Raw genomic sequence first — 9,016 nt, forward strand, 5'->3', positions numbered from 1 at the left:
CAATGATATCTCTCTTTCCACGGCCGCTGCTGAATCTAGCTTGAGCCTCTGGAAGTTCTCTGTCAATGTATGATTGTAGCCATTTCTGTATTACCTTTAGCAAAACTTTACTCACTTGGCATATCAAAGAGATTGCCTGGTGATTTCCGCATTATATTGGGTCACCTCTCTTTGGAATGGGTACAAATATGGATCTCTTCTAATTAGTCAGCCAGATAGTTGTCTTCCAAATTTCTTGGCAGAGATGAGTGAGTGCCTCCTGTGTTGCCTCATTTTCTTGAAAAATTTCAATTTTTATCCCATCAATTCCTGGTGCCTTGTTCTTTGTCAATTCCTTCAATGCACCTTGGACTTCCTTCCTGAGTTTCATTGGCTCTTGATCATATGCTACCTCTTGAAATGGTTGAACATTAACCATTTCCTTTTGGTTCAATGATTCTGTGTATTCCTTCCATCTTTTCTTGATGCATTCTGCATCATTCAATATTTTGCCCAGAGAATCTTTCAATAACGAAAGTTGAGGCTTGAATTTTTTCTTCAGTTCCCCCAGATTGAGAAATGCTGAGCACGTTCTTCCTTTTTGGTTTTCTGATTCTAAATCTTTGCACATTTTATTATAATATTTGGCTTTATCTTCTGGTGCTAATTTTTGACATTTTCTGTTCAGCTCTTGGACCTCCTCATTTCTTCCATTTGCTTTAGCATCTCTATGCTAGAGAGCAAGTTTCAGAGTCTCTTCAGACATCCATTTTGACCTTTTCCTTCTTTCTTGTCTTCTTAATAATTTTTTGATCTCTTCACATATGATGTTCTTGATGTCATCCCATAACTCTTCTGGTCTTCTATCTTTAGTGTTTAATGTATCAAATCTGTTCTTCAGATGATCTCTAAATTCAGGTGGGATATATTCAAGGTTATATTTTGGCTCTTGTGGACTTGTTTTCATTTTCTTCAGATTCAGTTTGAAACAATTACTCATATGCAAATTCAAACTGAACCTGAAGAAAATGTAAACAAGTCCATGAGAACCAAAATATGACGGGGCGGTGTTTCGTTCTGCTGTGCATAAGGTCGTTGTTGGTCTGTACCTACTTGATGGCAGCTAACAACAACAACAACAACAATTAATGGCTATGAAATACCAAGTCAAGAAATCAAGTGACAAGCTGTTTTGGGTAAATTTGCAGCAAAAACCCTCTTTAAAGTGTTAAAGATCAAGGATGTCACTTTGAGAATTAGGACGCACCTGGCCCAAGCCATGGTATTTTCATTCACGTCATATGTATGTGAAAGTTGAACAATAAATAAGGAAGACTGAAGAAGAATTGATGTGTTTGAATTATGGATGAATATTGAATATACTACAGACTGTCTTGGATGAAGTACAATCAGAATGCTCCTTAGAAGTCAGATGGTGAAACTTGTCTCATGGACTTTGGACTTGTTATCAGAAGACAGCAGTCTCTGGGGAAGGATACCATGCTTGGCAAAGTACAAGGTCCCCCAAAATAGCAAGACTCTCAGTGGTTAACACAATGGCTGCAAGAATGGATTCAACAGGAGGACATTATGCTGAGTGAAATTAGTCAATTACAAAAGGACAAATATTATATGAGACGACTGTTGTACATGAGCCAGACTGCAAAGCTGTTTGAACTGCAAGGTTGGCGGTTCAAGCTCACCAGCTGCTTCTCGGAAACCCTCTACAGGGTCACTATGGGTCAGAGTCAACTCAACAGCAGTTAACAACAAAAACAACTGTTGTAAAAATTTAAGAACAGTTTTTCTTGATAAATGAAACCTTTTATGATAGTTGATGGGGGGGAGGGAGGAAGAAAAATTATTCATGAATTAGAAGATAGACACATTTTACATAGATGACAGGGCAGAGAAGATACAACAAGAGGGGGTTACAGAGGAAAGATGTAGGTAGCAGAAGACACAGGGAGGAACGCACTAGTTACAGTGTTTAGAGATGAATACCGTTAACTCTTGGTACGTGGAGGGGATTGCAAACATTAAAATGAAGCAAAGTATATGAATTGTCAAGTGTAAAACTGATGCTCTGCTATGTAAACCTTCACCCAATTCATAATAAAAAGTTAAACACATACATACACAAAAGAGCGGATTCCAATATAAAACTACAATGATGAGGATAGACGTCAGAACCAACTCAACTGCGCCTAAAGACAAGTACTCCATTGAGGCCCATAGCTGGTCAAAGCTGTGTGTGGTCAATTGAGGACCCAAAGGTTGGTGGTTTAAACACCTCTGTGGTGTTGGAGAAGAAGGCCCGGTGATATGTTTAGCCAAGAAACTGTATGAAGAAATTTTATTCCGTAACACATGAGATAGCCGTGAGTTTGAATCAAAGGCACTAAATTCCTTTGTATATTCATTCACCTGTTGATGGGCAGTTGCGTTACTCCTAATTATTGTGGGTCATAAATAAAGCTGTTAGGTACATTCATGTGTAAGGGATGAATAGGTGGAGCACAGGGCAGTTTTAGGACGATGAGACCGTAAGAGACAGGAGTGAGGCACAGCGGTGGGATCAGAGATAGTGCCCCCTGGCGGTGGCTGATCCTAACAGTGCCGAGATCTCCAGCCTTTTTCCCTCTTCTTGTCCTGAATCTGTCCACCATGGAGACAGCAGAGCTTGGGGTCCTTGCTGGTGTGAAATGACTGAGTCTAAGCCTGTGATGGTCAGAGAAGATGGTGCTGGGAAAAGTCCATTGACAGTCCAGTGAATGCAAAACCACTTCATGGATGAATATGACCCTGCCCTAGAGGGTTCATATGGACAACAAGTGGTGATGAATGACTAGGCCTGTAGGTTCCACACAGAGAAGTATAGTGCCACGAGACTCCCATACATGAGGACAGGCCAAGGCTTCCTCTGTGTGTTTGTCCTCAATCATGCAAAGCATTTGCAGATACTAACCTTTACAGGGAGCAGGTTAAGCGAATAATTGACTCAGATGATGTACCTGTGATGCTAGCAGGATACAAGTGTGATCAGCCAGCAAGCACAGTTGACAGAAAACAAGTGTGTGAACTGGCCAAGAGTTACAGGATTCCATCCACTGAAAGCTCAGCCAAGACAGGGAGTTGAAACTACATCTTACACAATTGTAACAGAAACATGACAGTACCGAATGGAAAAACTTCCCAGCAGTCACGTGGGAACTCAAGGTTGCCATGCATGATGATGTAACAAGATGTTGGTAATGTTCTAGCATCAGAAAAGAGCCGCTTCCCAGCTGCACTGACATCTGGTCCTGACTTCCCTGAGGAAGTATCCCTGTTGCTATCTTCAGTCTCACGGAGACACACCTGAACTTTCCAGCTCTCAGTAGACCAGTAAAATAGCCTCAGTTTGAGATGTTCTCAGAAGAACCACCTCCTCCCATGTTTGTATGACCAGAGAAATGCACCTCTTGGCACTGCCCAGTGGGTTTCCTCCCTGGGTTCTTGCCCCTCACACTCATACACCTCTGCCCTGCCAGGTTTTCCATCTAAAACGAAAAGCATGCTCTGAGACAGGGAACCAAACTGTAGACATGAAATTCTGTTGAAAACAGTGTCTTGAGTTCTAAAGTAGCAACTGCTGGTGATTGTTTTAATGTTGAACTTGGAATTATGCTGGTTTTTTTGGTGAGACGTCATAAATAATTATCTGCAGAGATATACTTAATATTGCTATTTGTTTGTTTGTAATATCACTGGCTGCATTCTATAAACTGACATCTGCTCTATATTCCTATATGCAAAATGGAATACCGACCTGTGAGTCTATCCTGGTCCTCTTGAATGTCATGTAATTACATCCAACTTCATAAGGGAGTGCTTTATTCCTAGATGTGGTTTGTAGACTTCCCTTACAAAAACTTCAGTGATCTCAAAACCATTGCATGTGAAAATGAATACGTGAGAGAGGTCTGTGAACTCTGCCTCTGAGGAAAAGATATACCTGGATAATGTGGCTGTTGTTAAGTGCATTCAAGTAGATTCCAACTCACAGTGGCCCTGCAGAGGGTTTCTGAGGAGCAGCTAGTGGATTTGAACCACTGACCTTGTGGTTCACAGTCCAGTGCCTATCCTACAATGCCACACCATACCTGTAAAGTAGCAGATGCCATTTCTTAATCTCTGCATTTTTTGTAGGTTGTTGTTGTTGTTAAGTATCATAGAGTTGGTTCCGACCCATAGCGACCCTGGTTATTACCTAGAAAATACATGCGGTTTGTTTCCTATAATTTATAGATAATCCAGTGTCCAAAACCCTTCCACCTATATTCAAATTTGGGTCATACCAGACAGTTCTATCTTTGTAGGTGTTCAGATATTATAAAACCTTGTATTTAATATCTATAATCAGCCTTGAATGCAGTATATTCATAGACGTACTACATCTTCATTGCATATTGTGGCATCTTAACTGTGTGCAGTATTACTGCCCTCGGTCCCTTCCAGGCCTTCTTCATCTGCTCAGACCGCAGCAATGGGGACTTGATCATTCTTTCAATTGGACAAGTTTGGCACTAACAGACCAGGGTCACAGTTTCACTTTGAATGAGCCAGCTAACATCACACAGAGTGAAATTCCTTCACATTTGCACCCTGTACTAGCAACTCCATCTAGTGGTTTTGCCACTTGTCTGTTGTTGACCCTGCAAGGAAATGAGGGGTCAGTTAACACCCCAGTCCTTCACCATGACTGGAAAACTTGGTCTTCTTTGGAGGGGACTCACAAGTCTTTATAAAGAAAGCGTTTTGACATTTTCTTTTTTGTGGCTTCTTGAGACTAAATTAATATGTTTGTTTTCTCATTAAATATGTTGAAAATGAAAAACTAAAAAGGTTTTCCCTTATACTTAATGTTTTTTGAAAGATTTGAAACGGGATTAAAAACAGAAACTATTCTATGCATACCAGATAACCAGAGCTAATGTGTTTGTTCAAGACCAAAATAATCTTTGAATTGAGATGGCATTTGAGAAGGGAATAGAAAATACAAATCATTAGTTATAAGGATTTAGAAGTTTGGTTTTTCCATTTGCAGATAATACCACCGTAATTCTAATTAAAGGAACACAGGTAACGTAGTGGTTACGAGTCGGGCTGTTGTTCAGGGTCGGCAGTTCGAAACTACCAGCCGTTCCGCAGGAGAAAAATGAGGCTTTCTGCTCCCGTAAAGATTTACAGCCTCGGAAACCCTGTACAGAGTCACTATGAGTCAGAACCGACTCCACGACACATAACCACCACCACCAATTCTAATTAAAAGTAGACTTGGATAATTTTGATAAAATAATAACTCCAAAATGGTCACGTTGTGTTCTGTTTTCTAATGTCTACAAAACTTACTGAGGTCCGCTGTCTTCAGGTATGAATTTTCATTTGTTAAGGAACTCACCATACTATGCCCATATAAACCCAGAGACGTGTGCTCTGATGGGTTTTCTGTTTAAATTGCTGGATCCAAATCTCAGAGTGCAGGGGGCATGTCACTCTTTCCTAGCACTTCTTCCTTTACAGCTCCCATCTGAGCTACAGGGCTAAAAACTATTACTGTTCCCAGCTCATACAGAACAGTTAGGAATAATGAGCTCTGGTAGCGTAGTGGTTATAAATCGGGCTGCAAACCACAAGGTCAGCGGTTCAAAACTACCAACTGTTCCACGGGAGAAAGATGAGGCGTTCTACTCCCATGAAGATTTACAGCCTCGGAAACCGTGTACAGGGTCGCTGTGAGTCGGAACCGACTCCAAGGCACATAACCATCACCAGGTGAGCTAATAATGTCCCTTGCCAGTTACAGGCCAGAGGTGAAGAACCTTTGGGCTGGTGGCTTATCAATTCTAATAACAACACGAGAAGAGATGGCCAAAGGTTATGAGAACCAAACAGGCTACCTTAGTGTCAACAAGAAAAGATCTTGGCTTACCAGTAATTTCCACACGTACCCTAGGCTCTTCAGGCAGGACACCGGAAGCAGGTGGGAAGGGGTCTTCCCCTCCCCTCTACCATTCCTAGTGGCCTGTTTGGGCACTCTCTCTGCACGTGTCCCGGTTTCCCACGGCCGTAACAGTTTTCTCCAAATGTGCGACCAGCCAGGATGACCTTGCGGCATTCGGGACTAAGATTGGCCACAAGAGCAGTTTCTATAAATTTTGCTTTTGGGCATTCTTTCGATTTTGTGTCTACTTCTTTTGTACACAGAGGTGGCAGCTAGCAATAGCTTATTGGGATCCCTCTGGGGACCAAGGGCCTTCCGTTGGAGTTTCCTTCTTATATCTGGGGCAGATTGATTTATAAAGTGGGTGTTTAAGATGACCCCTTCCCTCTGGAGATTTACTAAGCTGCCTCTTCAGAGTCATTTCAGCTAGCTTTGAGTGATTGACAGGTTTCACCTGAAGTTCCCTCATGCCTTCTGAGACATGCTTAGTATATCGTCTTGACTGGTTTGGTAATTCCATCAGGGTCTTGATCTGGGATGGCCGTTGCCCCAGTAGCCAGATGCTGCTATTCTGCAGTGATTTTCCTCCACAGTGCAGCTTTAGGAGAGAAAGATCATTCTGTCTTCTCAGATTAGATCACAAATCCCTACTAAATGCTGAAACTCCTTGATATATTTCCCAGGGCCCATGGAGAGGTTTCCTAATTTGTCTTTATGGGTCTTTGGATCTCTTATGAAAGGTCCACACACTCTCATAGTCTGCCCATTTGGTTTAGGTCTGGTAGCAGTGGTTACAAGACAGGTTGCTAATGTTTTAAGATCAGCAGTTCAAAACTACCAGCCATTCCGAGGGAGATAGATGAGGCTTTCTGCTCTGGTAAAGATTTACAGCCTCAGAAACCCTATACAGGGTCGCTATGCATTGGAACCGACTCCACGACACACCCCCACCCCATCACCACTTCTTGAATGGGGCACAAGGGTGGGTGTACTCCCTGTGGTGCTGTTGGAAACAGTATTGGTTCCTGAGGGTGGGGGGTGGGTGGGCTATAAACTGGAGGAATACCTTCAGTTTCTTATAGAGGAGCTGCTACCAGCTCTGATCACTCAGGTTGGCCAGCAGATTTCTCCCCGTGCCCTGATTATAAAGCTTTCTATGAAGTTCTGGTGTGGCGCTGTGGGTTAATGCACTGGACTGCAAAGTTGTTTGAACTACAAGGTCGGTGGTTCAAGTTCACCAGTCACTCCTTGGAAACCCTCTACAGGGTCGCTATGGATCAGGGCCGACACAGTGGCATTTAACAACAACAACAACAATGGTGCATGAAAGTCTGTGCATAAGGGATTTCACTCCATTTTCCTTGTCTTTTGCACAAAAGATCTAAGTGAAGGGTAGTGTTGTAATTGGTAGACCCATTGGATGGCCAAACCTCTGAATCACCCAGCACAGACAGGGGCCAAGCGGTGTTAGAAAGGAAAATCATTTTCTTCTTCTTTAAGCTGGCCACGCCTAGGACAGGGTCCTTCCATCCTTTCAGGATATGTCAGACAGGACTGCCAGCAGGTATGGACTGGCCTTGTCTTATTTCCCTAAAGAGACATACAGAATCATGCGAGGGCTAGAACCACTCCAATGAGATCCACGGCCTGATCCTGGAGCTAGCCCACAGGAGACACTGAGAGGGGCTCTCTTTTGCCAATTTCACCAATTTGTTGCGGCCTTCCCTTCCTGCCCACCAACAGGGCTCCTCTGCCTTCCACCCCTCCTTTCCTTTAATCTTCCAGACCAAAATTGTTGTTAAGTACTGTCAAGTTGGTTCTGACCCATAGCGACCCTGTATAGGGTTTCCAAGGAGCAGCTGGTAAACTTGAATTGCCAACCTTACAGTTCAAACTGACTTTGCAGTCCAGCGCATTAACCCACAGTGCCACACCAGGACTCGGTGACCCACAATTAGGAAAGGGGTAGTAGAAGGGTGACTTCCCCTGCTCCTAGCATCTAGATAATTCCTACTGTGCCCTGTCCAGCACGAAAAGGATAGGCTGAACTGAGGCAAGATAAAGGCTGGGCTCTCTCCTGTCTTTGTTCCTCTAACATTTGTCTCCAAAGAAGAAGGCTCCTTCCTCTGCATTCCCAGACATTTAAAATTAAACAGATGTCACAAAAACTGGATTAAAAATTCTACCTCCCCCCTTTTTATTGGAACCCCAAATTCTAAGCCCTCTTCATGACAATAGACAATTGTTAGACCCAGAGTTAGGGTCCAACCCAGTGTGCTAACAGGTTGTGGCAAAAAGCACAAGGGGGCTGCCAAGGGACCAGTCTCAAAATACAGGCAAGGGCAGGTTCTGGCAGATAGCATCTAAAGGAAGATCTCACAAAAAGTGCAAAGCTTAGTCACCAGGAGAAATCAAAAGTGAGAGAAAAGTCAGATCCATGCTGAAAGACTCACTCATTCTTCTGGTAATTAAATGCTGTGGGTCTAAATGTCCTGTGTAGGTGAGGGTACCTCCTCTGGTGTGACCCCTAGAGCTAATTCGGCCTCTCTTGTTGTTGTTGTCAAGTGCCATCGAGTCGATTCTGACCCATAGCGACCCTGTAGAGAGTTTCCAAGGAGTACCTGGTGAGCTTGAACCGCAAACCTTGCAGTTCAAATGGCTTTGCGGTCTGGCGCATTAACCCACAGGACCACACCAGGACTCCTCTTAGTGGCTCTGAATTCCCTCTCCCTCAGGAAGGAGAGGGACACAGGCTGGGAGGGGCTAATCTGTATCAGCCCCGGGATGCGCCTAAACTTCCTGTGATCAGCCTGGTTAGGTTCAGTCTCTAAAATCCTTATCTAAATGGGAGTGCCCAAGTGGTCCCGACAAGGGTGCAGCCAGAACACCACGTCACCTCTTCAATAAGAGTGAGGAAATGCCTCTTGATTCTTTAGACCTGAGGAGAGTGAAGTCCCCCTCAGATGCATGACTAGTGGGGACCAAGTTCTCCTGTAGGACTCCTGTAAATCTACTACCTCCTGTCATTCAATACATTCAACACACACAAAA

General features: G+C 43.4%; 1 pseudogene; it reads left to right on the forward strand.

Annotated features, from left to right (window-relative positions):
* The first annotated feature begins 2,684 nt into the window (after nucleotides 1–2,684).
* The window catches only part of LOC102813389, a 24,865-nt pseudogene continuing 18,533 nt past the window's right edge, over nucleotides 2,685–9,016 (forward strand).

This window comes from Chrysochloris asiatica, unplaced genomic scaffold, assembly GCF_000296735.1.
Source record: "Chrysochloris asiatica unplaced genomic scaffold, ChrAsi1.0 scaffold00307, whole genome shotgun sequence".
NCBI classification, from domain to species: domain Eukaryota; kingdom Metazoa; phylum Chordata; class Mammalia; order Afrosoricida; family Chrysochloridae; genus Chrysochloris; species Chrysochloris asiatica.